Below are 24057 nucleotides of genomic sequence, written 5' to 3'. Positions count from 1 at the left end.
ATGAGTCAGGGGTGTTATTGGAGGCTTCCCCACGTGCAGAACCTTGTGTCTCACAACACAGGCTCCTGCCTAGATCTGAGGAGACTCAATCTGACAGCCTGGAGATTGACAGGACCCTACTAAGGAGTGGGCTTCCTGCGGAGGTCTTGAGAACTATTGCACACTCGAGAGCAGAGTCTACAAACAAGGTTTACTCCAGGATAAAGAAGATTTTCCTTCAATGGTGTGCAACGAAAGAGGTAGTTACCTCAGATCCTCCTCTTTCTGCAATACTGCGTTTTCTCCAGGATGGCCTTGACAAGGGTCTTAGCCCATCCACCTTAAAGGTTCAGGTCGCAGCACTCTCTGCCTTCCTAGGCAGGTCTCTATCACAAGAATCCCTGGTTAGAAGATTCCTCAAAGGGGCTGAAAGACTTAAACCTACAGTTCTCAGACCTATTCCCAGTTGGGATTTAACCACTGTTCTCAGGGGGTTATGCGCTCCCCCCTTTGAACCTCTGGAAGAAGTAGACTTTAGGTATTTATCCCTTAAAGTCACTTTTTTATTGGCCATAACCTCAGCCAAGAGAGTGGGTGAGCTTCAGGCCCTTTCGGCTTTCGAGCCTTACACTGTTTTTCTACAGGACAGAGTCCTGTTGAGGTTTTTACCTACCTTCCTTCCTAAGGTTCCGACTTTCTCCAATACCAACCAGGTCATTTCTCTTCCAGTTCTACTGCCTAATCCATCCTCTCCTGAAGAAGCGGTTGACCACACTCTGGACATCTCTAGAGCTCTCAGAGTCTATATCTCAAGAACTGGAGAATTCAGGAAGTCGGAACACCTCCTTGTTTCTTTTTCTGGAAAGAACAAGGGCTTGAAAGCCTCTAAACCTACCCTAAGTAGGTGGATTAAGGAGGCAATCCGAGAGACCTTCATAGTCCAGGAGCTAACTCCTCCTGCCTTTGTCACTGCCCATTCCACTAGGGCAGTCTCTACTTCCTTTGCTGAGAAAAGGTCTGTTCCTCTGGAACAGATTTGTGCTGCTGCTTCTTGGAGCACCCACAATACTTTTTTGAGTCATTACAGGGTTAATGCCAAACGATCGGAAGAGTTGGCCTTTGGGCAGTCAATCCTAAGTGCCACTCTGCCGTAGTCCCTCCCTATTTGTGTTGTTACTCGCTAAGTCCCCACTTGTGCTGCTGGTTAGGACGTAAGGGAAGCGTTAATTTTTAACGTAAATTTGTTTTCCCTTAGTCCTAACAGCAGCACACAAATTTCCCGCCCTAAACTTTTTTGTTACTTGTTATTAAGCGAGATGGCCTAGGGGAGGAGGCCTTTTATGGGGGGGCTAATTAATTTAAATTGCTTGGGCGGAATTAAAAATTCCACCGTCCTGCCAGCTTCACAGGGGCAGAACACCCCACTTGTGCTGCTGTTAGGACTAAGGGAAAACAAATTTACGTTAAAAATTAACGCTTCATCGTGCAATGGTCCGAAAGCCAAAAACATAGGGATGTTCCATGTTTCTGCTATCTATCGAACTGGGGACCTTGGGTGTGTGAGGCAAAGGTGATAAACACTACACCTCCAGAAACTTGCTCTTCATGGAACCTGCTAACAGTGCAAGATCCAAAATGACGAAAATGATAAAGTCAAATCGAACAGGTATGTCGCTTTGTCTAAAAAAATTAAGAGTCAGTCCCATATTTCTACCCGTGGACCTTCCGTTTGTTAGGTGAATGTGAACATTACAACACTATAGAAACTAGATGAAAGCTACCAGAACGGTGTAAGCAAACCACTCCTGCTTAAAAAAAGAAAGTTTCCTCATGCAATAGTCAAAAACATCTAAAACTTCTTGTTTCTGCCCGGTTTCGAACCAGGGACCTTTCGCGTGTGAGGCGAATGTGATAACCACTACACTACAGAAACCAGGCTGTTGAGCCACCAACCACCCACCAACCACCCTCTTTCGCTTTCCACATTCAGTCACAAGAATTAAAAGCGAATGGATGAAAATAATGGAGTGAAAGTGAACAGGTGTGGCCTTTGGTCTAAAAGCAAGAGGAATGCCCATGTTTCTGCCCGGTTTCGAACCGGGGACCTTTCGCGTGTTAGGCGAACGTGATAACCACTACGCTACAGAAACCTGGCTGTTGAGCCACCAACCACCCACCTGCCCACCCTCTTTTGCTTTCCACATTCAATAACAAGAATTAAAAGCGAATGGATGAAAATAATGGAGTGAAAGTGAACAGATGTGGCCTTTTGTCTAAAAGCAAGAAGAATGCCCATTTTTCTGGCCGGTTTCAAACCGGGGACCTTTCGCGTGTTAGGCGAACGTGATAACCACTACACTACAGAAACCTGGCTGTTGAGCCACCAACCACCCACCTGCCCACCCTCTTTCGCTTTCCAAATTCAGTCACAAGAATTAAAAGCGAATGGATGAAAATAATGGAGTGAAAGTGAACAGATGTGGCCTTTTGTCTAAAAGCAAGAAGAAAGCCCATGTTTCTGCCCGGTTTCGAACCGGGGACCTTTCGCGTGTTAGGCGAACGTGATAACCACTACACTACAGAAACCTGGCTGTTGAGCCAACAACCACCCACCTGCCCACCCTCTTTCGCTTTCCACATTCAGTCACAAGAATTAAAAGTGAATGGATGAAAATAATGGAGTGAAAGTGAACAGGTGTGGCCTTTGGTCTAAAAGCAAGAGGAAAGCCCATGTTTGTGCCCGGCTTCGAACCGGGGACCTTTCGCGTGTTAGGCGAACGTGATAACCACTACACTACAGAAACCAGATGAAAACTCGTATGGCCGTCGTTGCAAGCAAAGGATACCAAATTGACAAATGAAAACAAGGTTTCATCGTGCAATGGTCCGAAAGCCAAAAACATAGGGATGTTCCATGTTTCTGCTATCTATCGAACTGGGGACCTTGGGTGTGTGAGGCAAAGGTGATAAACACTACACCTCCAGAAACTTGCTCTTCATGGAACCTGCTAACAGTGCAAGATCCAAAATGACGAAAATGATAAAGTCAAATCGAACAGGTATGTCGCTTTGTCAAAAAAAATTAAGAGTCAGTCCCATATTTCTACCCGTGGACCTTCCGTTTGTTAGGTGAATGTGAACATTACAACACTATAGAAACTAGATGAAAGCTACCAGAACGGTGTAAGCAAACCACTCCTGCTTAAAAAAAGAAAGTTTCCTCATGCAATAGTCAAAAACATCTGAAACTCCTTGTTTCTGCCCGGTTTCGAACCAGGGACCTTTCGCGTGTGAGGCGAACGTGATAACCACTACACTACAGAAACCTGGCTGTTGAGCCACCAACTACCCACCTGCCCACCCTCTTTCGCTTTCCACATTCAGTCACAAGAATTAAAAGTGAATGGATGAAAATAATGGAGTGAAAGTGAACAGGTGTGGCCTTTGGTCTAAAAGCAAGAGGAAAGCCCATGTTTCTGCCCGGTTTCAAACAAGGGACCTTTCGCGTGTTAGGCGAACGTGATAACCACTACACTACAGAAACCAGATGAAAACTCGCATGGCCGTCGTTGCAAGCAAAGGATGCCAGATTGACAAATAAAAACAAGGTTACATCGTGCAATGGTCCGAAAGCCAAAAACATAGGGATGTTCCATGTTTCTGCTATCTATCGAACTGGGGACCTTGGGTGTGTGAGGCAAAGGTGATAAACACTACACCTCCAGAAACTTGCTCTTCATGGAACCTGCTAACAGTGCAAGATCCAAAATGATGAAAATGATAAAGTCAAATCGAACAGGTATGTCGCTTTGTCTAAAAAAATTAAGAGTCAGTCCCATATTTCTACCCGTGGACCTTCCGTTTGTTAGGTGAATGTGAACATTACAACACTATAGAAACTAGATGAAAGCTACCAGAACGGTGTAAGCAATCCACTCCTGCTTAAAAAAAGAAAGTTTCCTCATGCAATAGTCAAAAACATCTAAAACTTCTTGTTTCTGCCCGGTTTCGAACCAGGGACCTTTCGCGTGTGAGGCGAATGTGATAACCACTACACTACAGAAACCTGGCTGTTGAGCCACCAACCACCCACCTGCCCACCCTCTTTCGCTTTCCACATTCAGTAACAAGAATTAAAAGCGAATGGATGAAAATAATGGAGTGAAAGTGAACAGATGTGGCCTTTTGTCTAAAATCAAGAAGAAAGCCCATGTTTCTGCCCGGTTTCGAACCGGGGACTTTCGCGTGTGAGGCGAACGTGATAACCACTACACTACAGAAACCTGGCTGTTGAACCACCAACCACCCACCTGCCCACCCTTCTTCGCTTTCCACATTCAGTCAAGAATTAAAAGCGAATGGATGAAAATAATGGAGTGAAAGTGAAAAGATGTGGTCTTTTGTCTAAAAGCAAGAAGAAAGCCCATGTTTCTGCCCGGTTTCGAACCGGGGACCTTTCGCATGTTCGGCGAACGTGATAACCACTACACTACAGAAACCTGGCTGTTGAGCCACCAACAACCCACCTGCCCACCCTCTTTCGCTTTCCACATTCAGTCACAAGAATTAAAAGCGAATGGATGAAAATAATGGAGTGAAAGTGAACAGATGTGGCCTTTGGTCTAAAAGCAAGAGGAAAGCCCATGTTTCTACCCGGTTTCGAATCAGGGACCTTTCGCGTGTTAGGCGAACGTGATAGCCACTACACTACAGAAACCAGATGAAAACTCGCATGGCCGTCGTTGCAAGCAAAGGATGCCAGATTGACAAAAAAAAACAAGGTTTCATCGTGCAATGGTCCGAAAGCCAAAAACATAGGGATGTTCCATGTTTCTGCTATCTATCCAACTGGGGACCTTGGGTGTGTGAGGCAAAGGTGATAAACACTACACCTCCAGAAACTTGCTCTTCATGGAACCTGCTAACAGTGCAAGATCCAAAATGACGAAAATGATAAAGTCAAATCGAACAGGTATGTCGCTTTGTCTAAAAAAATTAAGAGTCAGTCCCATATTTCTACCCGTGGACCTTCCGTTTGTTAGGTGAATGTGAACATTACAACACTATAGAAACTAGATGAAAGCTACCAGAACGGTGTAAGCAAACCACTCCTGCTTAAAAAAAGAAAGTTTCCTCATGCAATAGTCAAAAACATCTGAAACTCCTTGTTTCTGCCCGGTTTCGAAACAGGGACCTTTCGCGTGTGAGGCGATCGTAATAACCACTACACTACAGAAACCTGGCTGTTGAGCCACCAACCACCCACCTGCCCACCCTCTTTCGCTTTCCACATTCAGTCACAAGAATTAAAAGCGAATGGATGAAAATAATGGAGTGAAAGTGAACAGGTGTGGCCTTTGGTCTAAAAGCAAGAGGAAAGCCCATGTTTCTGCCCGGTTTCAAACAAGGGACATTTCGCGTGTTAGGCGAACGTGATAACCACTACACTACAGAAACCAGATGAAAACGCGCATGGCCGTCGTTGCAAGCAAAGGATGCCAGATTGACAAATAAAAACAAGGTTTCATCGTGCAATGGTCCGAAAGCCAAAAACATAGGGTGCCCGGTTTCGAACCAGGGACCTTTCGCGTGTGAGGCGAACGTGATAACCACTACACTACAGAAACCTGGCTGTTGAGCCACCAACCACCCACCTGCCCACCCTCTTTCGCTTTCCACATTCAGTCACAAGAATTAAAAGCGAATGGATGAAAATAATGGAGTGAAAGTGAACAGATGTGGCCTTTGGTCTAAAAGCAAGAAGAAAGCCCATGTTTCTGCCCGGTTTCGAATCAGGGACCTTTCGCATGTTAGGCGAACGTGATAGCCACTACACTACAGAAACCAGATGAAAACTTGCATGGCCGTCGTTGCAAGCAAAGGATACCAAATTGAAAAATAAAAACAAGGTTTCATCGTGCAATGGTCCGAAAGCCAAAAACATAGGGATGTTCCATGTTTCTGCTATCTATCGAACTGGGGACCTTGGGTGTGTGAGGCAAAGGTGATAAACACTACACCTCCAGAAACTTGCTCTTCATGGAACCTGCTAACAGTGCAAGATCCAAAATGACGAAAATGATAAAGTCAAATCGAACAGGTATGTCGCTTTGTCTAAAAAAATTAAGAGTCAGTCCCATATTTCTACCCGTGGACCTTCCGTTTGTTAGGTGAATGTGAACATTACAACACTATAGAAACTAGATGAAAGCTACCAGAACGGTGTAAGCAAACCACTCCTGCTTAAAAAAAGAAAGTTTCCTCATGCAATAGTCAAAAACAACTGAAACTCCTTGTTTCTGCCCGGTTTCGAACAAGGGACCTTTCGCATGTGAGGCGAACGTGATAACCACTACACTACAGAAACCTGGCTGTTGAGCCACCAACCACCCACCTGCCCACCCTCTTTCGCTTTCCACATTCAGTCACAAGAATTAAAAGCGAATAGATGAAAATAATGAAGTGAAATTGAACAGGTGTGGCCTTTTGTCTAAAAGCAAGAAGAAAGCCAATGTTTCTGCCCGGTTTCGAACCGGGGACCTTTTGCGTGTTAGGCGAACGTGATAACCACTACACTACAGAAACATGGCTGTTGAGTCACCAACCACCCACCTGCCCACCCTCTTTTGCTTTCCACATTCAGTAACAAGAATTAAAAGCGAATGGATGAAAATAATGGAGTGAAAGTGAACAGATGTGGCCTTTTGTCTAAAAGCAAGTAGAAAGCCAATGTTTCTGCCCGGTTTCGAACCGGGGACCTTTTGCGTGTTAGGCGAACGTGATAACCACTACACTACAGAAACCTGGCTGTTGAGCCACCAACCACCCACCTGCCCACCCTCTTTCGCTTTCCACATTCAGTCACAAGAATTAAAAGCGAATGGATGAAAATAATGGAGTGAAAGTGAACAGGTGTGGCCTTTGGTCTAAAAGCAAGAGTAAAGCCCATGTTTCTGCCCGGTTTCAAACAAGGGACCTTTCGCGTGTTAGGCGAACGTGATAACCACTACACTACAGAAACCAGATGAAAACTCGCATGGCCGTCGTTGCAAGCAAAGGATGCCAGCTTGACAAATAAAAACAAGGTTTCATTGTGCAATGGTCCGAAAGCCAAAAACATAGGGATGTTCCATGTTTCTGCTATCTATCGAACTGGGGACCTTGGGTGTGTGAGGCAAAGGTGATAAACACTACACCTCCAGAAACTTGCTCTTCATGGAACCTGCTAACAGTGCAAGATCCAAAATGACGAAAATGATAAAGTCAAATCGAACAGGTATGTCGCTTTGTCTAAATAAATTAAGAGTCAGTCCCATATTTCTACCCGTGGACCTTCCGTTTGTTAGGTGAATGTGATCATTACAACACTATAGAAACTAGATGAAAGCTACCAGAACGGTGTAAGCAAACCACTCCTGCTTAAAAAAAGAAAGTTTCCTCATGCAATAGTCAAAAACATCTGAAACTCCTTGTTTCTGCCTGGTTTCGAACCAGGGACCTTTCGCGTGTGAGGCGAACGTGATAACCACTACACTACAGAAACCTGGCTGTTGAGCCACCAACCACCCACCTGCCCACCCTCTTTCGCTTTCCACATTCAGTCACAAGAATTAAAAGCGAATGGATGAAAATAATGGAGTGAAAGTGAACAGGTGTGGCCTTTGGTCTAAAAGCAAGAGGAAAGCCCATGTTTCTGCCCGGTTTCGAACCGGGGACCTTTCGCGTGTTAGGCGAACGTGATAACCACTACACTACAGAAACCTGGCTGTTGAGCCACCAACCACCCACCTGCCCACCCTCTTTCGCTTTCCACATTCAGTCACAAGAATTAAAAGCGAATGGATGAAAATAATGGAGTGAAAGTGAACAGATGTGGCCTTTGGTCTAAAAGCAAGAGGAAAGCCCATGTTTCTGCCCGGTTTCGAATCAAGGACCTTTCGCGTGTTAGGCGAACGTGATAGCCACTACACTACAGAAACCAAATGAAAACTCGCATGGCCGTCGTTGCAAGCAAAGGATGCCAGATTGACAAATAAAAACAAGGTTTCATCGTGCAATGGTCCGAAAGCCAAAAACATAGGGATGTTCCATGTTTCTGCTATCTATCGAACTGGGGACCTTGGGTGTGTGAGGCAAAGGTGATAAACACTACACCTCCAGAAACTTGCTCTTCATGGAACCTGCTAACAGTGCAAGATCCAAAATGACGAAAATGATAAAGTCAAATCGAACAGGTATGTCGCTTTGTCTAAAAAAATTAAGAGTCAGTCCCATATTTCGAGCCGTGGACCTTCCGTTTGTTAGGTGAATGTGAACATTACAACACTATAGAAACTAGATGAAAGCTACCAGAACGGTGTAAGCAAACCACTCCTGCTTAAAAAAAGAAAGTTTCCTCATGCAATAGTCAAAAACATCTGAAACTCCTTGTTTCTGCCTGGTTTCGAACCAGGGACCTTTCGCGTGTGAGGCGAACGTGATAACCACTACACTACAGAAACTTGGCTGTTGAGCCACCAACCACCCAACTGCCCACCCTCCTTTGCTTTCCACATTCAGTCAAGAATTAAAAGCGAATGTATGAAAATAATGGAGTGAAAGTGAAAAGATGTGGTCTTTTGTCTAAAAGCAAGAAGAATGCCCATGTTTCTGCCCGGTTTCAAACCGGGGACCTTTCGCGTGTTAGGCGAACGTGACAACCACTACACTACAGAAACCTGGCTGTTCAGCCACCAACCACCCACCTGCCCACCCTCTTTCGCTTTCCACATTCAGTCACAAGAATTAAAAGCGAATGGATGAAAATAATGGAGTGAAAGTGAACAGGTGTGGCCTTTGGTCTAAAAGCAAGAGGAAAGCCCATGTTTCTGCCCGGTTTCAAACAAAGGACCTTTCGCGTGTTAGGCGAACGTGATAACCACTACACTACAGAAACCAGATGAAAACTCGCATGGCCGTCGTTGCAAGCAAAGGATGCCAGATTGACAAATAAAAACAAGGTTTCATCGTGCAATGGTCCGAAAGCCAAAAACATAGGAATGTTCCATGTTTCTGCTATCTATCGAACTGGGGACCTTGGGTGTGTGAGGCAAAGGTGATAAACACTACACCTCCAGAAACTTGCTCTTCATGGAACCTGCTAACAGTGCAAGATCCAAAATGACGAAAATGATAAAGTCAAATCGAACAGGTATGTCGTTTTGTCTAAATAAATTAAGAGTCAGTCCCATATTTCTACCCGTGGACCTTCCGTTTGTTAGGTGAATGTGATCATTACAACACTATAGAAACTAGATGAAAGCTACCAGAACGGTGTAAGCAAACCACTCCTGCTTAAAAAAAGAAAGTTTCCTCATGCAATAGTCAAAAACAACTGAAACTCCTTGTTTCTGCCCGGTTTCGAACCAGGGACCTTTCGCGTGTGAGGCGAATGTGATAACCACTACACTACAGAAACCTGGCTGTTGAGCCACCAACCACCCACCTGCCCACCCTCTTTCACTTTCCACATTCAGTCACAAGAATTAAAAGCGAATGGATGAAAATAATGGAGTGAAAGTGAACAGATGTGGCCTTTGGTCTAAAAGCAAGAGGAAAGCCCATGTTTCTGCCCGGTTTCGAATCAAGGACCTTTCGCGTGTTAGGCGAACGTGTTAGCCACTACACTACAGAAACCAAATGAAAACTCGCATGGCCGTCGTTGCAAGCAAAGGATGCCAGATTGACAAATAAAAACAAGGTTTCATCGTGCAATGGTCCGAAAGCCAAAAACATAGGGATGTTCCATGTTTCTGCTATCTATCGAACTGGGGACCTTGGGTGTGTGAGGCAAAGGTGATAAACACTACACCTCCAGAAACTTGCTCTTCATGGAACCTGCTAACAGTGCAAGATCCAAAATGACTAAAATGATAAAGTCAAATCGAACAGGTATGTCGCTTTGTCTAAAAAAAATAAGAGTCAGTCCCATATTTCTACCCGTGGACCTTCCGTTTGTTAGGTGAATGTGATCATTACAACACTATAGAAACTAGATTAAAGCTACCAGAACGGTGTAAGCAAACCACTCCTGCTTAAAAAAAGAAAGTTTCCTCATGCAATAGTCAAAAACATCTGAAACTCCTTGTTTCTGCCCGGTTTCGAACCAGGGACCTTTCGCGTGTGAGGCGAACATGATAACCACTACACTACAGAAACCTGGCTGTTGAACCACCAACCACCCAACTGCCCACCCTTCTTCGCTTTCCACATTCAGTCAAGAATTAAAAGCGAATGGATGAAAATAATGGAGTGAAAGTGAAAAGATGTGGTCTTTTGTCTAAAAGCAAGAAGAATTCCCATGTTTCTGCCCGGTTTCGAACTGGGGACCTTTCGCATGTTCGGCGAACGTGATAACCACTACACTACAGAAACCTGGCTGTTGAGCCACCAACCACCCACCTGCCCACCCTCTTTCGCTTTCCACATTCAGTCACAAGAATTAAAAGCGAACGGATGAAAATAATGGAGTGAAAGTGAACAGATGTGGCCTTTGGTCTAAAAGCAAGAGGAAAGCCCATGTTTCTGCCCGGTTTCGAATCAGGGACCTTTCGCGTGTTAGGCGAACGTGATAGCCACTACACTACAGAAACCAGATGAAAACTCGCATAGCCGTCGTTGCAAGCAAAGGATGCCAGATTGACAAATAAAAACAAGGTTTCATCGTGCAATGGTCCGAAAGCCAAAAACATAGGGATGTTCCATGTTTCTGCTATCTATCGAACTGGGGACCTTGGGTGTGTGAGGCAAAGGTGATAAACACTACACCTCCAGAAACTTTCTCTTCATGGAACCTGCTAACAGTGCAAGATCCAAAATGACGAAAATGATAAAGTCAAATCGAACAGGAATGTCGCTTTGTCTAAAAAAGATTAAGAGTCAGTCCCATATTTCTACCCGTGGACCTTCCGTTTGTTAGGTGAATGTGAACATTACAACACTATAGAAACTAGATGAAAGCTACCAGAACGGTGTAAGCAAACCACTCCTGCTTAAAAAAAGAAAGTTTCCTCATGCAATAGTCAAAAACATCTGAAACTCCTTGTTTCTGCCCGGTTTCGAACCAGGGACCTTTCGCGTGTGAGGCGAACATGATAACCACTACACTACAGAAACCTGGCTGTTGAACCACCAACCACCCAACTGCCCACCCTTCTTCGCTTTCCACATTCAGTCAAGAATTAAAAGCGAATGGATGAAAATAATGGAGTGAAAGTGAAAAGATGTGGTCTTTTGTCTAAAAGCAAGAAGAATTCCCATGTTTCTGCCCGGTTTCGAACTGGGGACCTTTCGCATGTTCGGCGAACGTGATAACCACTACACTACAGAAACCTGGCTGTTGAGCCACCAACCACCCACCTGCCCACCCTCTTTCGCTTTCCACATTCAGTCACAAGAATTAAAAGCGAACGGATGAAAATAATGGAGTGAAAGTGAACAGATGTGGCCTTTGGTCTAAAAGCAAGAGGAAAGCCCATGTTTCTGCCCGGTTTCGAATCAGGGACCTTTCGCGTGTTAGGCGAACGTGATAGCCACTACACTACAGAAACCAGATGAAAACTCGCATAGCCGTCGTTGCAAGCAAAGGATGCCAGATTGACAAATAAAAACAAGGTTTCATCGTGCAATGGTCCGAAAGCCAAAAACATAGGGATGTTCCATGTTTCTGCTATCTATCGAACTGGGGACCTTGGGTGTGTGAGGCAAAGGTGATAAACACTACACCTCCAGAAACTTTCTCTTCATGGAACCTGCTAACAGTGCAAGATCCAAAATGACGAAAATGATAAAGTCAAATCGAACAGGAATGTCGCTTTGTCTAAAAAAGATTAAGAGTCAGTCCCATATTTCTACCCGTGGACCTTCCGTTTGTTAGGTGAATGTGAACATTACAACACTATAGAAACTAGATGAAAGCTACCAGAACGGTGTAAGCAAACCACTCCTGCTTAAAAAAAGAAAGTTTCCTCATGCAATAGTCAAAAACAACTGAAACTCCTTGTTTCTGCCCGGTTTCGAACCAGGGACCTTTCGCGTGTGAGGCGAGCGTGATAACCACTACACTACAGAAACCTGGCTGTTGAGCCACCAACCACCCACCTGCCAACCCTCTTTCGCTTTCCACATTCAGTCACAAGAATTTAAAGCGAATGGATGAAAATAATGGAGTGAAAGTGAACAGATGTGGTCTTTTGTCTAAAAGCAAGAAGAATGCTCATGTTTCTGCCCGGTTTCGAACCGGGGACCTTTCGCGTGTTAGGCGAACGTGATAACCACTACACTACAGAAACCTGGCTGTTGAGCCACCAACCACCCACCTGCCCACCCTCTTTCGCTTTCCACATTCAGTCACAAGAATTAAAAGCGAATGGATGAAAATAATGGAGTGAAAGTGAACAGATGTGGCCTTTGGTCTAAAAGCAAGAGGAAAGCCCATGTTTCTGCCCGGTTTCGAATCAAGGACCTTTCGCGTGTTAGGCGAACGTGATAGCCACTACACTACAGAAACCAAATGAAAACTCGCATGGCCGTCGTTGCAAGCAAAGGATGCCAGATTGACAAATAAAAACAAGGTTTCATCGTGCAATGGTCCGAAAGCCAAAAACATAGGGATGTTCCATGTTTCTGCTATCTATCGAACTGGGGACCTTGGGTGTGTGAGGCAAAGGTGATAAACACTACACCTCCAGAAACTTGCTCTTCATGGAACCTGCTAACAGTGCAAGATCCAAAATGACGAAAATGATAAAGTCAAATCGAACAGGTATGTCGCTTTGTCTAAAAAAATTAAGAGTCAGTCCCATATTTCTACCCGTGGACCTTCCGTTTGTTAGGTGAATGTGAACATTACAACACTATAGAAACTAGATGAAAGCTACCAGAACGGTGTAAGCAAACCACTCCTGCTTAAAAAAAGAAAGTTTCCTCATGCAATAGTCAAAAACATCTGAAACTCCTTGTTTCTGCCCGGTTTTGAACCAGGGACCTTTCGCGTGTGAGGCAAACGTGATGACCACTACACTACAGAAACCTGGCTGTTGAGCCAGCAACCACCCACCTGCCCACCCTCTTTTGCTTTCCACATTCAGTCACAAGAATTAAAAGCGAATGGATGAAAATAATGGAGTGAAAGTGAACAGGTGTGGCCTTTGGTCTAAAAGCAAGAGGAAAGCCAATGTTTCTGCACGGTTTCAAACAAGGGACCTTTCGCGTGTTAGGCGAACGTGATAACCACTACACTACAGAAACCAGATGAAAACTCGCATGGCCGTCTTTGCAAGCAAAGGATGCCAGATTGACAAATAAAAGCAAGGTTTCATCGTGCAATGGTCCTAAAGCCAAAAACATAGGGATGTTCCATGTTTCTGCTATCTATCGAACTGGGGACCTTGGGTGTGTGAGGCAAAGGTGATAAACACTACACCTCCAGAAACTTGCTCTTCATGGAACCTGCTAACAGTGCAAGATCCAAAATGACTAAAATGATAAAGTCAAATCGAACAGGTATGTCGCTTTGTCTAAAAAAATTAAGAGTCAGTCCCATATTTCTACCCGTGGACCTTCCGTTTGTTAGGTGAATGTGATCATTACAACACTATAGAAACTAGATTAAAGCTACCAGAACGGTGTAAGCAAACCACTCCTGCTTAAAAAAAGAAAGTTTCCTCATGCAATAGTCAAAAACATCTGAAACTCCTTGTTTCTGCCTGGTTTCGAACCAGGGACCTTTCGCGTGTGAGGCGAACATGATAACCACTACACTACAGAAACCTGGCTGTTGAACCACCAACCACCCAACTGCCCACCCTCCTTCGCTTTCCACATTCAGTCAAGAGTTAAAAGCGAATGGATGAAAATAATGGAGTGAAAGTGAAAAGATGTGGTCTTTTGTCTAAAAGCAAGAAGAATGCCCATGTTTCTGCTCGGTTTCGAACCGGGGACCTTTCGCGTGTTAGGCGAACGTGATAACCACTACACTACAGAAACCTGGCTGTTGAGCCACCAACCACCCACCTGCCCACCCTCTTTCGCTTTCCACATTCAGTCACAAGAATTAAAAGCGAATGGATGAAAATAATGGAGTGAAAGTGAACAGATGTGGCCTTTGGTCTAAAAGCAAGAGGAAAGCCGATGTTTCTGCCCGGTTTCGAATCAAGGACCTTTCGCGTGTTAGGCGAACGTGATAGCCACTACACTACAGAAACCAGATGAAAACTCGCATGGCCGTCGTTGCAAGCAAAGGATGCCAGATTGACAAATAAAAACAAGGTTTCATCGTGCAATGGTCCGAAAGCCAAAAACATAGGGATGTTCCATGTTTCTGCTATCTATCGAACTGGGGACCTTGGGTGTGTGAGGCAAAGGTGATAAACACTACACCTCCAGAAACTTGCTCTTTATGGAACCTGCTAACAGTGCAAGATCCAAAATGACGAAAATGATAAAGTCAAATCGAACAGGTATGTCGCTTTGTCTAAAAAAATTAAGAGTCAGTCCCATATTTCTACCCGTGGACCTTCCGTTTGTTAGGTGAATGTGATCATTACAACAATATAGAAACTAGATGAAAGCTACCAGAACGGTGTAAGCAAACCACTCCTGCTTAAAAAAAGAAAGTTTCCTCATGCAATAGTCAAAAACAACTGAAACTCCTTGTTTCTGCCCGGTTTCGAACCAGGGACCTTTCGCGTGTGAGGCGAACGTGATAACCACTACACTACAGAAACCTGGCTGTTGAGCCACCAACCACCCACCTGCCCACCCTCTTTCGCTTTCCACATTCAGTCACAAGAATTAAAAGCGAATGGAGGAAAATAATGGAGTGAAAGTGAACAGGTGTGGCCTTTTGTCTAAAAGCAAGAAGAAAGCCCATGTTTCTGCCCGGTATCGAACCAGAGACCTTTCGCGTGTTAGGCGAACGTGATAACCACTACACTAGAGAAACATGGCTGTGGAGCCACCAACCACCCACCTGCCCACCCTCTTTTGCTTTCCACATTCAGTAACAAGAATTAAAAGCGAATGGATGATAATAATGGAGTGAAAGTGAACAGATGTGGCCTTTTGTCTAAAAGCAAGAAGAAAGCCCATGTTTCTGCCCGGTTTTGAACCGGGGACCTTTCGCGTGTTAGGCGAACGTGATAACCACTACACTACAGAAACCTGGCTGTTGAGCCACCAACCACCCACCTGCCCACCCTCTTTCGCTTTCCACATTCAGTCACAAGAATTAAAAGTGAATGGATGAAAATAATGGAGTGAAAGTGAACAGGTGTGGCCTTTGGTCTAAAAGCAAGAGGAAAGCCCATGTTTCTGCCCGGTTTCAAACATGGGACCTTTCGCGTGTTAGGCGAACGTGATAACCACTACACTACAGAAACCAGATGAAAACTCGCATGGCCGTCGTTGCAAGCAAAGGATACCAGATTGACAAATGTAAACAAGGTTTCATCGTGCAATGGTCCGAAAGCCAAAAATATAGGGATGTTCCATGTTTCTGCTATCTATCGAACTGGGGACCTTGGGTGTGTGAGGCAAAGGTGATAAACACTACACCTCCAGAAACTTGCTCTTCATGGAACCTGCTAACAGTGCAAGATCCAAAATGACGAAAATGATAAAGTCAAATCGAACAGGTATGTCGCTTTGTCTAAAAAAATTAAGAGTCAGTCCCATATTTCTACCCGTGGACCTTCCGTTTGTTAGGTGAATGTGAACATTACAACACTATAGAAACTAGATGAAAGCTACCAGAACGGTGTAAGCAAACCACTCCTGCTTAAAAAAAGAAAGTTTCCTCATGCAATAGTCAAAAACATCTGAAACTTCTTGTTTCTGCCCGGTTTCGAACCAGGGACCTTTCGCGTGTGAGGCAAACGTGATAACCACTACACTACAGAAACCTGGCAGTTGAGCCACCAACCACCCACCTGCCCACCCTCTTTCGCTTTCCACATTCAGTCACAAGAATTAAAAGCGAATGGATGAAAATAATGGAGTGAAAGTGAACAGGTGTGGCCTTTGGTCTAAAAGCAAGAGGAATGCCCATGTTTCTGCCCGGTTTCGAACCGGGGACCTTTCGCGTGTTAGGCGAACGTGATAACCACTACACTACAGAAACCTGGCTGTTGAGCCACCAACCACCCACCTGCCCACCCTCTTTTGCTTTCCACATTCAGTAACAAGAATTAAAAGCGAATGGATGAAAATAATGGAGTGAAAGTGAACAGATGTGGCCTTTTGTCTAAAAGCAAGAAGAAGGCCCATGTTTCTGGCCGGTTTCAAACCGGGGACCTTTCGCGTGTTAGGCGAACGTGATAAACACTACACTTCAGAAACCTGGCTGTTGAGCCACCAACCACCCACCTGCCCACCCTCTTTCGCTTTCCAAATTCAGTCACAAGAATTAAAAGCGAATGGATGAAAATAATGGAGTGAAAGTGAACAGATGTGGCCTTTGGTCTAAAAGCAAGAGGAAAGCCCATGTTTCTGCCCGGTTTCGAATCAAGGACCTTTCGCGTGTTAGGCGAACGTGATAGCCACTACACTACAGAAACCAAATGAAAACTCGCATGGCCGTCGTTGCAAGCAAAGGATGCCAGATTGACAAATAAAAACAAAGTTTCATCGTGCAATGGTCCGAAAGCCAAAAACATAGGGATGTTCCATGTTTCTGCTATCTATCGAACTGGGGACCTTGGGTGTGTGAGGCAAAGGTGATAAACACTACACCTCCAGAAACTTGCTCTTCATGGAACCTGCTAACAGTGCAAGATCCAAAATGACGAAAATGATAAAGTCAAATCGAACAGGTATGTCGCTTTGTCTAAAAAAATTAAGAGTCAGTCCCATATTTCTACCCGTGGACCTTCCGTTTGTTAGGTGAATGTGAACATTACAACACTATAGAAACTAGATGAAAGCTACCAGAACGGTGTAAGCAAACCACTCCTGCTTAAAAAAAGAAAGTTTCCTCATGCAATAGTCAAAAACATCTGAAACTTCTTGTTTCTGCCCGGTTTCGAACCAGGGACCTTTCGCGTGTGAGGCAAACGTGATAACCACTACACTACAGAAACCTGGCAGTTGAGCCACCAACCACCCACCTGCCCACCCTCTTTCGCTTTCCACATTCAGTCACAAGAATTAAAAGCGAATGGATGAAAATAATGGAGTGAAAGTGAACAGATGTGGTCTTTTGTCTAAAAGCAAGAAGAAAGCCCATGTTTCTGCCCGGTTTCGAACCGGGGACCTTTCGCGTGTTAGGCGAACGTGATAACCACTACACTACAGAAACCTGGCTGTTGAGCCACCAACCACCCACCTGCCCACCCTCTTTCGCTTTCCACATTCAGTCACAAGAATTAAAAGCGAATGGATGAAAATAATGGAGTGAAAGTGAACAGGTGTGGCCTTTGGTCTAAAAGCAAGAGGAATGCCCATGTTTCTGCCCGGTTTCGAACCGGGGACCTTTCGCGTGTTAGGCGAACGTGATAACCACTACACTACAGAAACCTGGCTGTTGAGCCACCAACCACCCACCTGCCCACCCTCTTTTGCTTTCCACATTCAGTAACAAGAATTAAAAGCGAATGGATGAAAATAATGGAGTGAAAGTGAACAGATGTGGCCTTTGGTCTAAAAGCAAGAGGAAAGCCCATGTTTCTGCCCGGTTTCGAATCAAGGACCTTTCGCGTGTTAGGCGAACGTGATAGCCACTACACTACAGAAACCAAATGAAAACTCGCATGGCCGTCGTTGCAAGCAAAGGATGCCAGATTGACAAATAAAAACAAAGTTTCATCGTGCAATGGTCCGAAAGCCAAAAACATAGGGATGTTCCATGTTTCTGCTATCTATCGAACTGGGGACCTTGGGTGTGTGAGGCAAAGGTGATAAACACTACACCTCCAGAAACTTGCTCTTCATGGAACCTGCTAACAGTGCAAGATCCAAAATGACGAAAATGATAAAGTCAAATCGAACAGGTATGTCGCTTTGTCTAAAAAAATTAAGAGTCAGTCCCATATTTCTACCCGTGGACCTTCCGTTTGTTAGGTGAATGTGAACATTACAACACTATAGAAACTAGATGAAAGCTACCAGAACGGTGTAAGCAAACCACTCCTGCTTAAAAAAAGAAAGTTTCCTCATGCAATAGTCAAAAACCTCTGAAACTCCTTGTTTCTGCCTGGTTTCGAACCAGGGACCTTTCGCGTGTGAGGCGAACGTGATAACCACTACACTACAGAAACCTGGCTGTTGAACTACCAACCACCCACCTGCCCACCCTCCTTCGCTTTCCACATTCAGTCAAGAATTAAAAGCGAATGGATGAAAATAATGGAGTGAAAGTGAAAAGATGTGGTCTTTTGTCTAAAAGCAAGAAGAAAGCCCATGTTTCTGCCCGGTTTCGAACCGGGGACCTTTCGCATGTTCGGCGAACGTGATAACCACTACACTACAGAAACCTGGCTGTTGAGCCACCAACCACCCACCTGCCCACCCTCTTTCGCTTTCCACATTCAGTCACAAGAATTAAAAGCGAATGGATGAAAATAATGGAGTGAAAGTGAACAGATGTGGCCTTTTGTCTAAAAGCAAGAAGAAAGCCCATGTTTCTGCCCGATTTCGAACCGGGGACCTTTCGCGTGTTAGGCAAACGTGATAACCACTACACTACAGAAACCTGGCTGTTGAGCCAACAACCACCCACCTGCCCACCCTCTTTCGCTTTCCACATTCAGTCACAAGAATTAAAAGCGAATGGATGAAAATAATGGAGTGAAAGTGAACAGATGTGGCCTTTGGTCTAAAAGCAAGAGGAAAGCCCATGTTTCTGCCCGGTTTCGAATCAAGGACCTTTCGCGTGTTAGGCGAACGTGATAGCCACTACACTACAGAAACCAAATGAAAACTCGCATGGCCGTCGTTGCAAGCAAAGGATGCCAGATTGACAAATAAAAACAAAGTTTCATCGTGCAATGGTCCGAAAGCCAAAAACATAGGGATGTTCCATGTTTCTGCTATCTATCGAACTGGGGACCTTGGGTGTGTGAGGCAAAGGTGATAAACACTACACCTCCAGAAACTTGCTCTTCATGGAACCTGCTAACAGTGCAAGATCCAAAATGACGAAAATGATAAAGTCAAATCGAACAGGTATGTCGCTTTGTCTAAAAAAATTAAGAGTCAGTCCCATATTTCTACCCGTGGACCTTCCGTTTGTTAGGTGAATGTGAACATTACAACACTATAGAAACTAGATGAAAGCTACCAGAACGGTGTAAGCAAACCACTCCTGCTTAAAAAAAGAAAGTTTCCTCATGCAATAGTCAAAAACCTCTGAAACTCCTTGTTTCTGCCTGGTTTCGAACCAGGGACCTTTCGCGTGTGAGGCGAACGTGATAACCACTACACTACAGAAACCTGGCTGTTGAACTACCAACCACCCACCTGCCCACCCTCCTTCGCTTTCCACATTCAGTCAAGAATTAAAAGCGAATGGATGAAAATAATGGAGTGAAAGTGAAAAGATGTGGTCTTTTGTCTAAAAGCAAGAAGAAAGCCCATGTTTCTGCCCGGTTTCGAACCGGGGACCTTTCGCATGTTCGGCGAACGTGATAACCACTACACTACAGAAACCTGGCTGTTGAGCCACCAACCACCCACCTGCCCACCCTCTTTCGCTTTCCACATTCAGTCACAAGAATTAAAAGCGAATGGATGAAAATAATGGAGTGAAAGTGAACAGATGTGGCCTTTTGTCTAAAAGCAAGAAGAAAGCCCATGTTTCTGCCCGATTTCGAACCGGGGACCTTTCGCGTGTTAGGCAAACGTGATAACCACTACACTACAGAAACCTGGCTGTTGAGCCAACAACCACCCACCTGCCCACCCTCTTTCGCTTTCCACATTCAGTCACAAGAATTAAAAGTGAATGGATGAAAATAATGGAGTGAAAGTGAACAGGTGTGGCCTTTGGTCTAAAAGCAAGAGGAAAGCCCATGTTTGTGCCCGGCTTCGAACCGGGGACCTTTCGCGTGTTAGGCGAACGTGATAACCACTACACTACAGAAACCAGATGAAAACTCGTATGGCCGTCGTTGCAAGCAAAGGATACCAAATTGACAAATGAAAACAAGGTTTCCCTTACGTCCTAACCAGCAGCACAAGTGGGGTGTTCTGCCCCTGTGAAGCTGGCAGGACGGTGGAATTTTTAATTCCGCCCAAGCAATTTAAATTAATTAGCCCCCCCATAAAAGGCCTCCTCCCTTAGGCCATCTCGCTTTTTTTCTGTCCTGTGTAAGGACAGCAGGACGGTGCAGGCTCCTTTGGAGCCTGCCTGGATGTCTCCCCTGTATTGGGGAGATATTTTTGGGGCGCAGTACCTTTTTCAACTGCCCCCTGTTTTTTTCTTTTTATATTATCTGGGCCTCCGGCCTGGTTTATCTTAAAACTATTTGTTTTGACTATTTTATGTTGCTATAGGGATCCGGTGATCCCTCATAGCATTAGGGATGCCGCTGCGGGTTTTTTCTTACCCGCCTGGCTTCCCACGTGTCCCGGCGCACGCTCGCCTCCATTACACTGTGCGAGCCGTGGACCGGAAGTACGTCATCTGACGACTTCCGGTCCCGGCCTCACTTTCTTCAGCGCTTTGCGCTGCCTTTTAAGTTTTATATTTAGGTGAAAATTCAGGCGTGAGCCCTTTCCTAGTTAGGGAAGGGCTCAGTGGATAATTTTTATTAAAATTCCCTTCCGGGTGCTTCAGCCTATTGCAGGCTGGTCTTTCTCTGAAGGGGGCGGGGCTTCCGGGCCCCTTCCCATATAAAGACAGCTGAGACCTTCATTCAGTCTCTGCTGCCATCATAGCTAGTCCTATTTACAAGCCTAGCATTAGTGGTTAGAGCTCCTATCTGCATTATAGGTATCTCTCCCTCTCTATTTGGCGTTAGGGCGATAATAATTTTATTTATTATCCCTAACTTATTTTCTTTCTTTCCAGAGTCATGTTTACTCCTTCCTCTAGTGACCCACACTCTAGTGGTCGTAAGGCTAGTGCCAAAAAACGCCATCTAACTTGCGCCAATTGCGGCACTCCGCTTCCGGACGCTTACGAATATAACAGGTGTCCCGGTTGCCGTCCACCCTCTAATCCAGCTGAACCTGCTGTCCAGGACATGTTCATCTGGATGAAGGAGTTTATGGGAAATTCCATATCTGAAATTAAGAGTGCTCTTGTTCCCAAAAGAGCTAGAACTGAATCCACTCCTCCTTCTGTGGCGGAAGAATCCGTTATGTCGGTCGATGTATTGGACCAGAGGTCATCTGTACAGTCTGAACAGCCTGTTGAGGTGAAGATGTTTCCGCCTCTTTTCCCTGCGGAAAAGACGCAGAGATTACTTAGGTCCATCCGGTCAAGGGACCAGGATGTTGACCAAGGGGAAGCCTCTGCATCCACCTCTAGAGAACCTTGGGTTTTCAAGGTGAATGATGCACGCAAAAAGATGATGAAGGCTGAGTGGAAGCACCCAGATAAACCTGCGCTTGTCACTCGTACCTTCAAATTGATGTACCCTCTCTCGGACGCGGAATCTGATTCCTGGATGCCACCTCCTAAGGTTGATATGGCAGTAAATAAACTGTCCAAGAGAGTCTTGGTTCCCGCGGATGATGGAAGCAACCTCCAGGACCCGCTTGATAGGAAGGTGGATTCCCTTCTCAGACGCACATATTCGGCAGCATCAGCATCTGCCTCTGTGGCTATTGCCTCGGGAGAAGTGTCTGACTTTGTGAAGGAGCGTGTGGAGCGCATACAGACTGAGATTGACAACAATGTCCCCAGGGAAGACATCTTGGACAGCTTCAAGACACTCCTCCTTGGTATAGACTTCCTCTGCGAGGCCTCCCAGCAACACCTTAAGCTAGCTGCCAAGTCCATGGCACTCGCTTCTGCTAGCAGACGTCCCTTGTGGTTACGCCCTTGGGTAGCGGACAACACCTCCAAGTTTAACTTGTGTGGGATGCCTTTCGAGCCTACTTGGCTATTTGGTTCTGAGCTGGATCGCATAATGGAAGGTTATGCTGACAAAAAAGGCAGGTGCCTTCCTGTTCAGGCCTTTCGGGGTAAAGGTAGAGCAAGAGGGGGGAAGTCCCAGGGCCCTCCTAGATCCCAGAGACGTCAGTCCTTTCAAAAACGTGGTGGAGGTCGCGGCCGCGGTAAAGACCGGAAGGCCGAGCTATGACTCTCCACTGACATCCACCAACGTTTTCCCTCTCCCTTCCCCTCAAGTGTTTGTTGCAGAGAATCTATCTGCCCATCCTCCTCCAGTAGGAGGACGTTTAAGTTTATTCCTTACAACCTGGATGCAAGAAATCCAGGATCCCTGGGTTCTGAAGGTTATTCAGTCGGGGTACAGGATAGAATTTACCTCCCCTCCCCCAAGGAAGTTTGTCTTAACAAAGTTACTTCCTCAGCCAAAACAGGCTGTCATAGAAACCTCAGTTCTCCAATACTTGGAAAAGCAAGCTTTGGAAGAAGTTCCCCCAGATCAAAGAGGATCTGGCGTCTACTCCCCGATTTTTTTGGTTCCCAAACCAAATGGCGACTGGCGCATGATAATAGACCTGCGCTACCTAAACCGATTTATAAGGAAAAGGCGGTTCAGAATGGAAACCATTCGCTCGGTGGTCAGTATCCTGAACCCACAAGATCTCATGGTCACTACAGACTTGAAGGATGCATACCTTCATGTCCCTATATTTCCTGCCCACAGGAAGTTCTTAAGAATCGCCGTCACCATAAAAGGTATGGTAAGGCATTTCCAATTTGCTGTTCTACCGTTCGGCATTACCTCCGCTCCCCACACCTTCACAAAGGTGGTGGCTCCAGTTGTCTCTGCTCTAAGACTAAAAGGCCTAGAGATTGTTCCTTATCTAGACGACTGGCTTTTAAAAGCCGCGACTCTAGACATTCTTCAAGCTCATCTTCAACTGACCCTGGATTTTCTTCAACACCTAGGGTGGCTCATAAATTGGGAAAAATCCGAGATCATTCCATCTACCTCAAGAAGGTTCCTGGGGTTTGTCCTAGACTCCTCTCGGATGACGCTGTCTCTCACCCCAGAAAGGAGAGAGCGCGTCATAAGAGCCGCAGAGTTTTTGTCGGTACCCCGCAGAGTGCCCATCAGAACTCTAATGAAGATGTTGGGCCACATGTCAGCGTCTGCAGAAGCAGTCCCCTGGGCCCTGTGGCACCTCCGACCTCTCCAAGATCAGGTCTTGACTGCCTGGAATCGCAACCCCAGTGGGTTGGACAAAAAATGCACCCTGTCGTCCGAAGTCCGTGCCTCTCTCAGGTGGTGGACGAACCTGACAGATGGGAAGTCCTTGATTCAACCTCTGTGGATCACTCTGACCACGGACGCCTCCCTTCTAGGGTGGGGAGCCCATCTGGACGACCATCCGGTTCAGGGTACCTGGACCCCTCAGGAAAGGTTACTCTCATCCAACATGAGAGAACTGAGAGCAGTTCGTCTTGCGCTCCTCCACTTTGCTCCCCAGATCTTAGGGAAAGCAATAAGAGTCCGGTCAGACAACACCACTGTAGTGGCTTATATCAACAGACAGGGTGGCACAAAGTCCCAAGTGCTCCTCAGGGAGACCGGACTTATTCTATCGTGGGCAGAGCTCAACCTATCCCACCTTGTTGCAGTCCACATCAAGGGGGATCTCAACGTAGTGGCAGATCGTCTAAGTCGCGGGCTTGCAGTCCAGGGAGAATGGTCTCTCAACGAGAAGATCTTCAGGAGGATAACCCTGAAGTGGGGTACACCAGAAATAGACCTCATGGCAACCCGGCTGAATGCCAAAGTGAGCAAGTTTTGTTCCCTTTACAAGGAGGACAATCCGGTGGCGATAGACGCTCTGTCCATCGCATGGAGGTTCAGGCTGGCCTACATATTCCCTCCACTTTCCATGATACCCAGGGTATTGATGAAAGTCAGGCAAGACCAGACCTCAGTGATTGCCATCATC

At 45.6% G+C, this 24057-nt stretch overlaps 32 non-coding genes across 32 annotated transcripts; all 32 read right to left on the bottom strand.

Annotated features, from left to right (window-relative positions):
- Nucleotides 1-1839: 1839 nt before the first annotated feature.
- Nucleotides 1840-1912, bottom strand: TRNAV-CAC (transfer RNA valine (anticodon CAC)). The gene has a single exon. It is a non-coding gene; the product is annotated as a tRNA-Val (tRNA).
- A 144-nt stretch (nt 1913-2056) lies between these two features.
- Nucleotides 2057-2129, bottom strand: TRNAV-AAC (transfer RNA valine (anticodon AAC)). The gene has a single exon. It is a non-coding gene; the product is annotated as a tRNA-Val (tRNA).
- Nucleotides 2130-2492: 363 nt separating this feature from the next.
- On the bottom strand, nt 2493-2565 carry TRNAV-AAC (transfer RNA valine (anticodon AAC)). The gene has a single exon. It is a non-coding gene; the product is annotated as a tRNA-Val (tRNA).
- Nucleotides 2566-3232: 667 nt separating this feature from the next.
- Nucleotides 3233-3305, bottom strand: TRNAV-CAC (transfer RNA valine (anticodon CAC)). The gene has a single exon. It is a non-coding gene; the product is annotated as a tRNA-Val (tRNA).
- Nucleotides 3306-3972: 667 nt separating this feature from the next.
- TRNAV-CAC (transfer RNA valine (anticodon CAC)) lies at nt 3973-4045 on the bottom strand. Its single transcript has one exon. It is a non-coding gene; the product is annotated as a tRNA-Val (tRNA).
- A 145-nt stretch (nt 4046-4190) lies between these two features.
- Nucleotides 4191-4262, bottom strand: TRNAV-CAC (transfer RNA valine (anticodon CAC)). Its single transcript has one exon. It is a non-coding gene; the product is annotated as a tRNA-Val (tRNA).
- Nucleotides 4263-4405: 143 nt separating this feature from the next.
- TRNAV-AAC (transfer RNA valine (anticodon AAC)) lies at nt 4406-4478 on the bottom strand. The gene has a single exon. It is a non-coding gene; the product is annotated as a tRNA-Val (tRNA).
- A 1795-nt stretch (nt 4479-6273) lies between these two features.
- Nucleotides 6274-6346, bottom strand: TRNAV-CAC (transfer RNA valine (anticodon CAC)). Its single transcript has one exon. It is a non-coding gene; the product is annotated as a tRNA-Val (tRNA).
- A 145-nt stretch (nt 6347-6491) lies between these two features.
- Nucleotides 6492-6564, bottom strand: TRNAV-AAC (transfer RNA valine (anticodon AAC)). The gene has a single exon. It is a non-coding gene; the product is annotated as a tRNA-Val (tRNA).
- A 145-nt stretch (nt 6565-6709) lies between these two features.
- Nucleotides 6710-6782, bottom strand: TRNAV-AAC (transfer RNA valine (anticodon AAC)). The gene has a single exon. It is a non-coding gene; the product is annotated as a tRNA-Val (tRNA).
- A 667-nt stretch (nt 6783-7449) lies between these two features.
- Nucleotides 7450-7522, bottom strand: TRNAV-CAC (transfer RNA valine (anticodon CAC)). The gene has a single exon. It is a non-coding gene; the product is annotated as a tRNA-Val (tRNA).
- Nucleotides 7523-7667: 145 nt separating this feature from the next.
- TRNAV-AAC (transfer RNA valine (anticodon AAC)) lies at nt 7668-7740 on the bottom strand. The gene has a single exon. It is a non-coding gene; the product is annotated as a tRNA-Val (tRNA).
- Nucleotides 7741-8407: 667 nt separating this feature from the next.
- On the bottom strand, nt 8408-8480 carry TRNAV-CAC (transfer RNA valine (anticodon CAC)). Its single transcript has one exon. It is a non-coding gene; the product is annotated as a tRNA-Val (tRNA).
- Nucleotides 8481-9363: 883 nt separating this feature from the next.
- On the bottom strand, nt 9364-9436 carry TRNAV-CAC (transfer RNA valine (anticodon CAC)). The gene has a single exon. It is a non-coding gene; the product is annotated as a tRNA-Val (tRNA).
- Nucleotides 9437-10103: 667 nt separating this feature from the next.
- TRNAV-CAC (transfer RNA valine (anticodon CAC)) lies at nt 10104-10176 on the bottom strand. The gene has a single exon. It is a non-coding gene; the product is annotated as a tRNA-Val (tRNA).
- An 884-nt stretch (nt 10177-11060) lies between these two features.
- Nucleotides 11061-11133, bottom strand: TRNAV-CAC (transfer RNA valine (anticodon CAC)). Its single transcript has one exon. It is a non-coding gene; the product is annotated as a tRNA-Val (tRNA).
- Nucleotides 11134-12017: 884 nt separating this feature from the next.
- Nucleotides 12018-12090, bottom strand: TRNAV-CAC (transfer RNA valine (anticodon CAC)). Its single transcript has one exon. It is a non-coding gene; the product is annotated as a tRNA-Val (tRNA).
- A 145-nt stretch (nt 12091-12235) lies between these two features.
- Nucleotides 12236-12308, bottom strand: TRNAV-AAC (transfer RNA valine (anticodon AAC)). Its single transcript has one exon. It is a non-coding gene; the product is annotated as a tRNA-Val (tRNA).
- Nucleotides 12309-12975: 667 nt separating this feature from the next.
- On the bottom strand, nt 12976-13048 carry TRNAV-CAC (transfer RNA valine (anticodon CAC)). The gene has a single exon. It is a non-coding gene; the product is annotated as a tRNA-Val (tRNA).
- A 667-nt stretch (nt 13049-13715) lies between these two features.
- Nucleotides 13716-13788, bottom strand: TRNAV-CAC (transfer RNA valine (anticodon CAC)). The gene has a single exon. It is a non-coding gene; the product is annotated as a tRNA-Val (tRNA).
- Nucleotides 13789-13931: 143 nt separating this feature from the next.
- TRNAV-AAC (transfer RNA valine (anticodon AAC)) lies at nt 13932-14004 on the bottom strand. The gene has a single exon. It is a non-coding gene; the product is annotated as a tRNA-Val (tRNA).
- A 667-nt stretch (nt 14005-14671) lies between these two features.
- On the bottom strand, nt 14672-14744 carry TRNAV-CAC (transfer RNA valine (anticodon CAC)). The gene has a single exon. It is a non-coding gene; the product is annotated as a tRNA-Val (tRNA).
- Nucleotides 14745-15107: 363 nt separating this feature from the next.
- TRNAV-AAC (transfer RNA valine (anticodon AAC)) lies at nt 15108-15180 on the bottom strand. The gene has a single exon. It is a non-coding gene; the product is annotated as a tRNA-Val (tRNA).
- Nucleotides 15181-15847: 667 nt separating this feature from the next.
- On the bottom strand, nt 15848-15920 carry TRNAV-CAC (transfer RNA valine (anticodon CAC)). The gene has a single exon. It is a non-coding gene; the product is annotated as a tRNA-Val (tRNA).
- A 145-nt stretch (nt 15921-16065) lies between these two features.
- TRNAV-AAC (transfer RNA valine (anticodon AAC)) lies at nt 16066-16138 on the bottom strand. Its single transcript has one exon. It is a non-coding gene; the product is annotated as a tRNA-Val (tRNA).
- An 885-nt stretch (nt 16139-17023) lies between these two features.
- Nucleotides 17024-17096, bottom strand: TRNAV-CAC (transfer RNA valine (anticodon CAC)). Its single transcript has one exon. It is a non-coding gene; the product is annotated as a tRNA-Val (tRNA).
- A 145-nt stretch (nt 17097-17241) lies between these two features.
- On the bottom strand, nt 17242-17314 carry TRNAV-AAC (transfer RNA valine (anticodon AAC)). Its single transcript has one exon. It is a non-coding gene; the product is annotated as a tRNA-Val (tRNA).
- Nucleotides 17315-17459: 145 nt separating this feature from the next.
- On the bottom strand, nt 17460-17532 carry TRNAV-AAC (transfer RNA valine (anticodon AAC)). The gene has a single exon. It is a non-coding gene; the product is annotated as a tRNA-Val (tRNA).
- Nucleotides 17533-18199: 667 nt separating this feature from the next.
- On the bottom strand, nt 18200-18272 carry TRNAV-CAC (transfer RNA valine (anticodon CAC)). Its single transcript has one exon. It is a non-coding gene; the product is annotated as a tRNA-Val (tRNA).
- Nucleotides 18273-18415: 143 nt separating this feature from the next.
- TRNAV-AAC (transfer RNA valine (anticodon AAC)) lies at nt 18416-18488 on the bottom strand. The gene has a single exon. It is a non-coding gene; the product is annotated as a tRNA-Val (tRNA).
- An 885-nt stretch (nt 18489-19373) lies between these two features.
- TRNAV-CAC (transfer RNA valine (anticodon CAC)) lies at nt 19374-19446 on the bottom strand. Its single transcript has one exon. It is a non-coding gene; the product is annotated as a tRNA-Val (tRNA).
- A 143-nt stretch (nt 19447-19589) lies between these two features.
- On the bottom strand, nt 19590-19662 carry TRNAV-AAC (transfer RNA valine (anticodon AAC)). Its single transcript has one exon. It is a non-coding gene; the product is annotated as a tRNA-Val (tRNA).
- Nucleotides 19663-24057: the final 4395 nt, after the last annotated feature.

Source organism: Hyla sarda, chromosome 3, assembly GCF_029499605.1.
Source record: "Hyla sarda isolate aHylSar1 chromosome 3, aHylSar1.hap1, whole genome shotgun sequence".
Classification (NCBI taxonomy): domain Eukaryota; kingdom Metazoa; phylum Chordata; class Amphibia; order Anura; family Hylidae; genus Hyla; species Hyla sarda.
The sequence above is the reverse complement of the archived record's forward strand: the minus strand, read 5'-3'. Positions and strand labels throughout refer to the sequence as shown.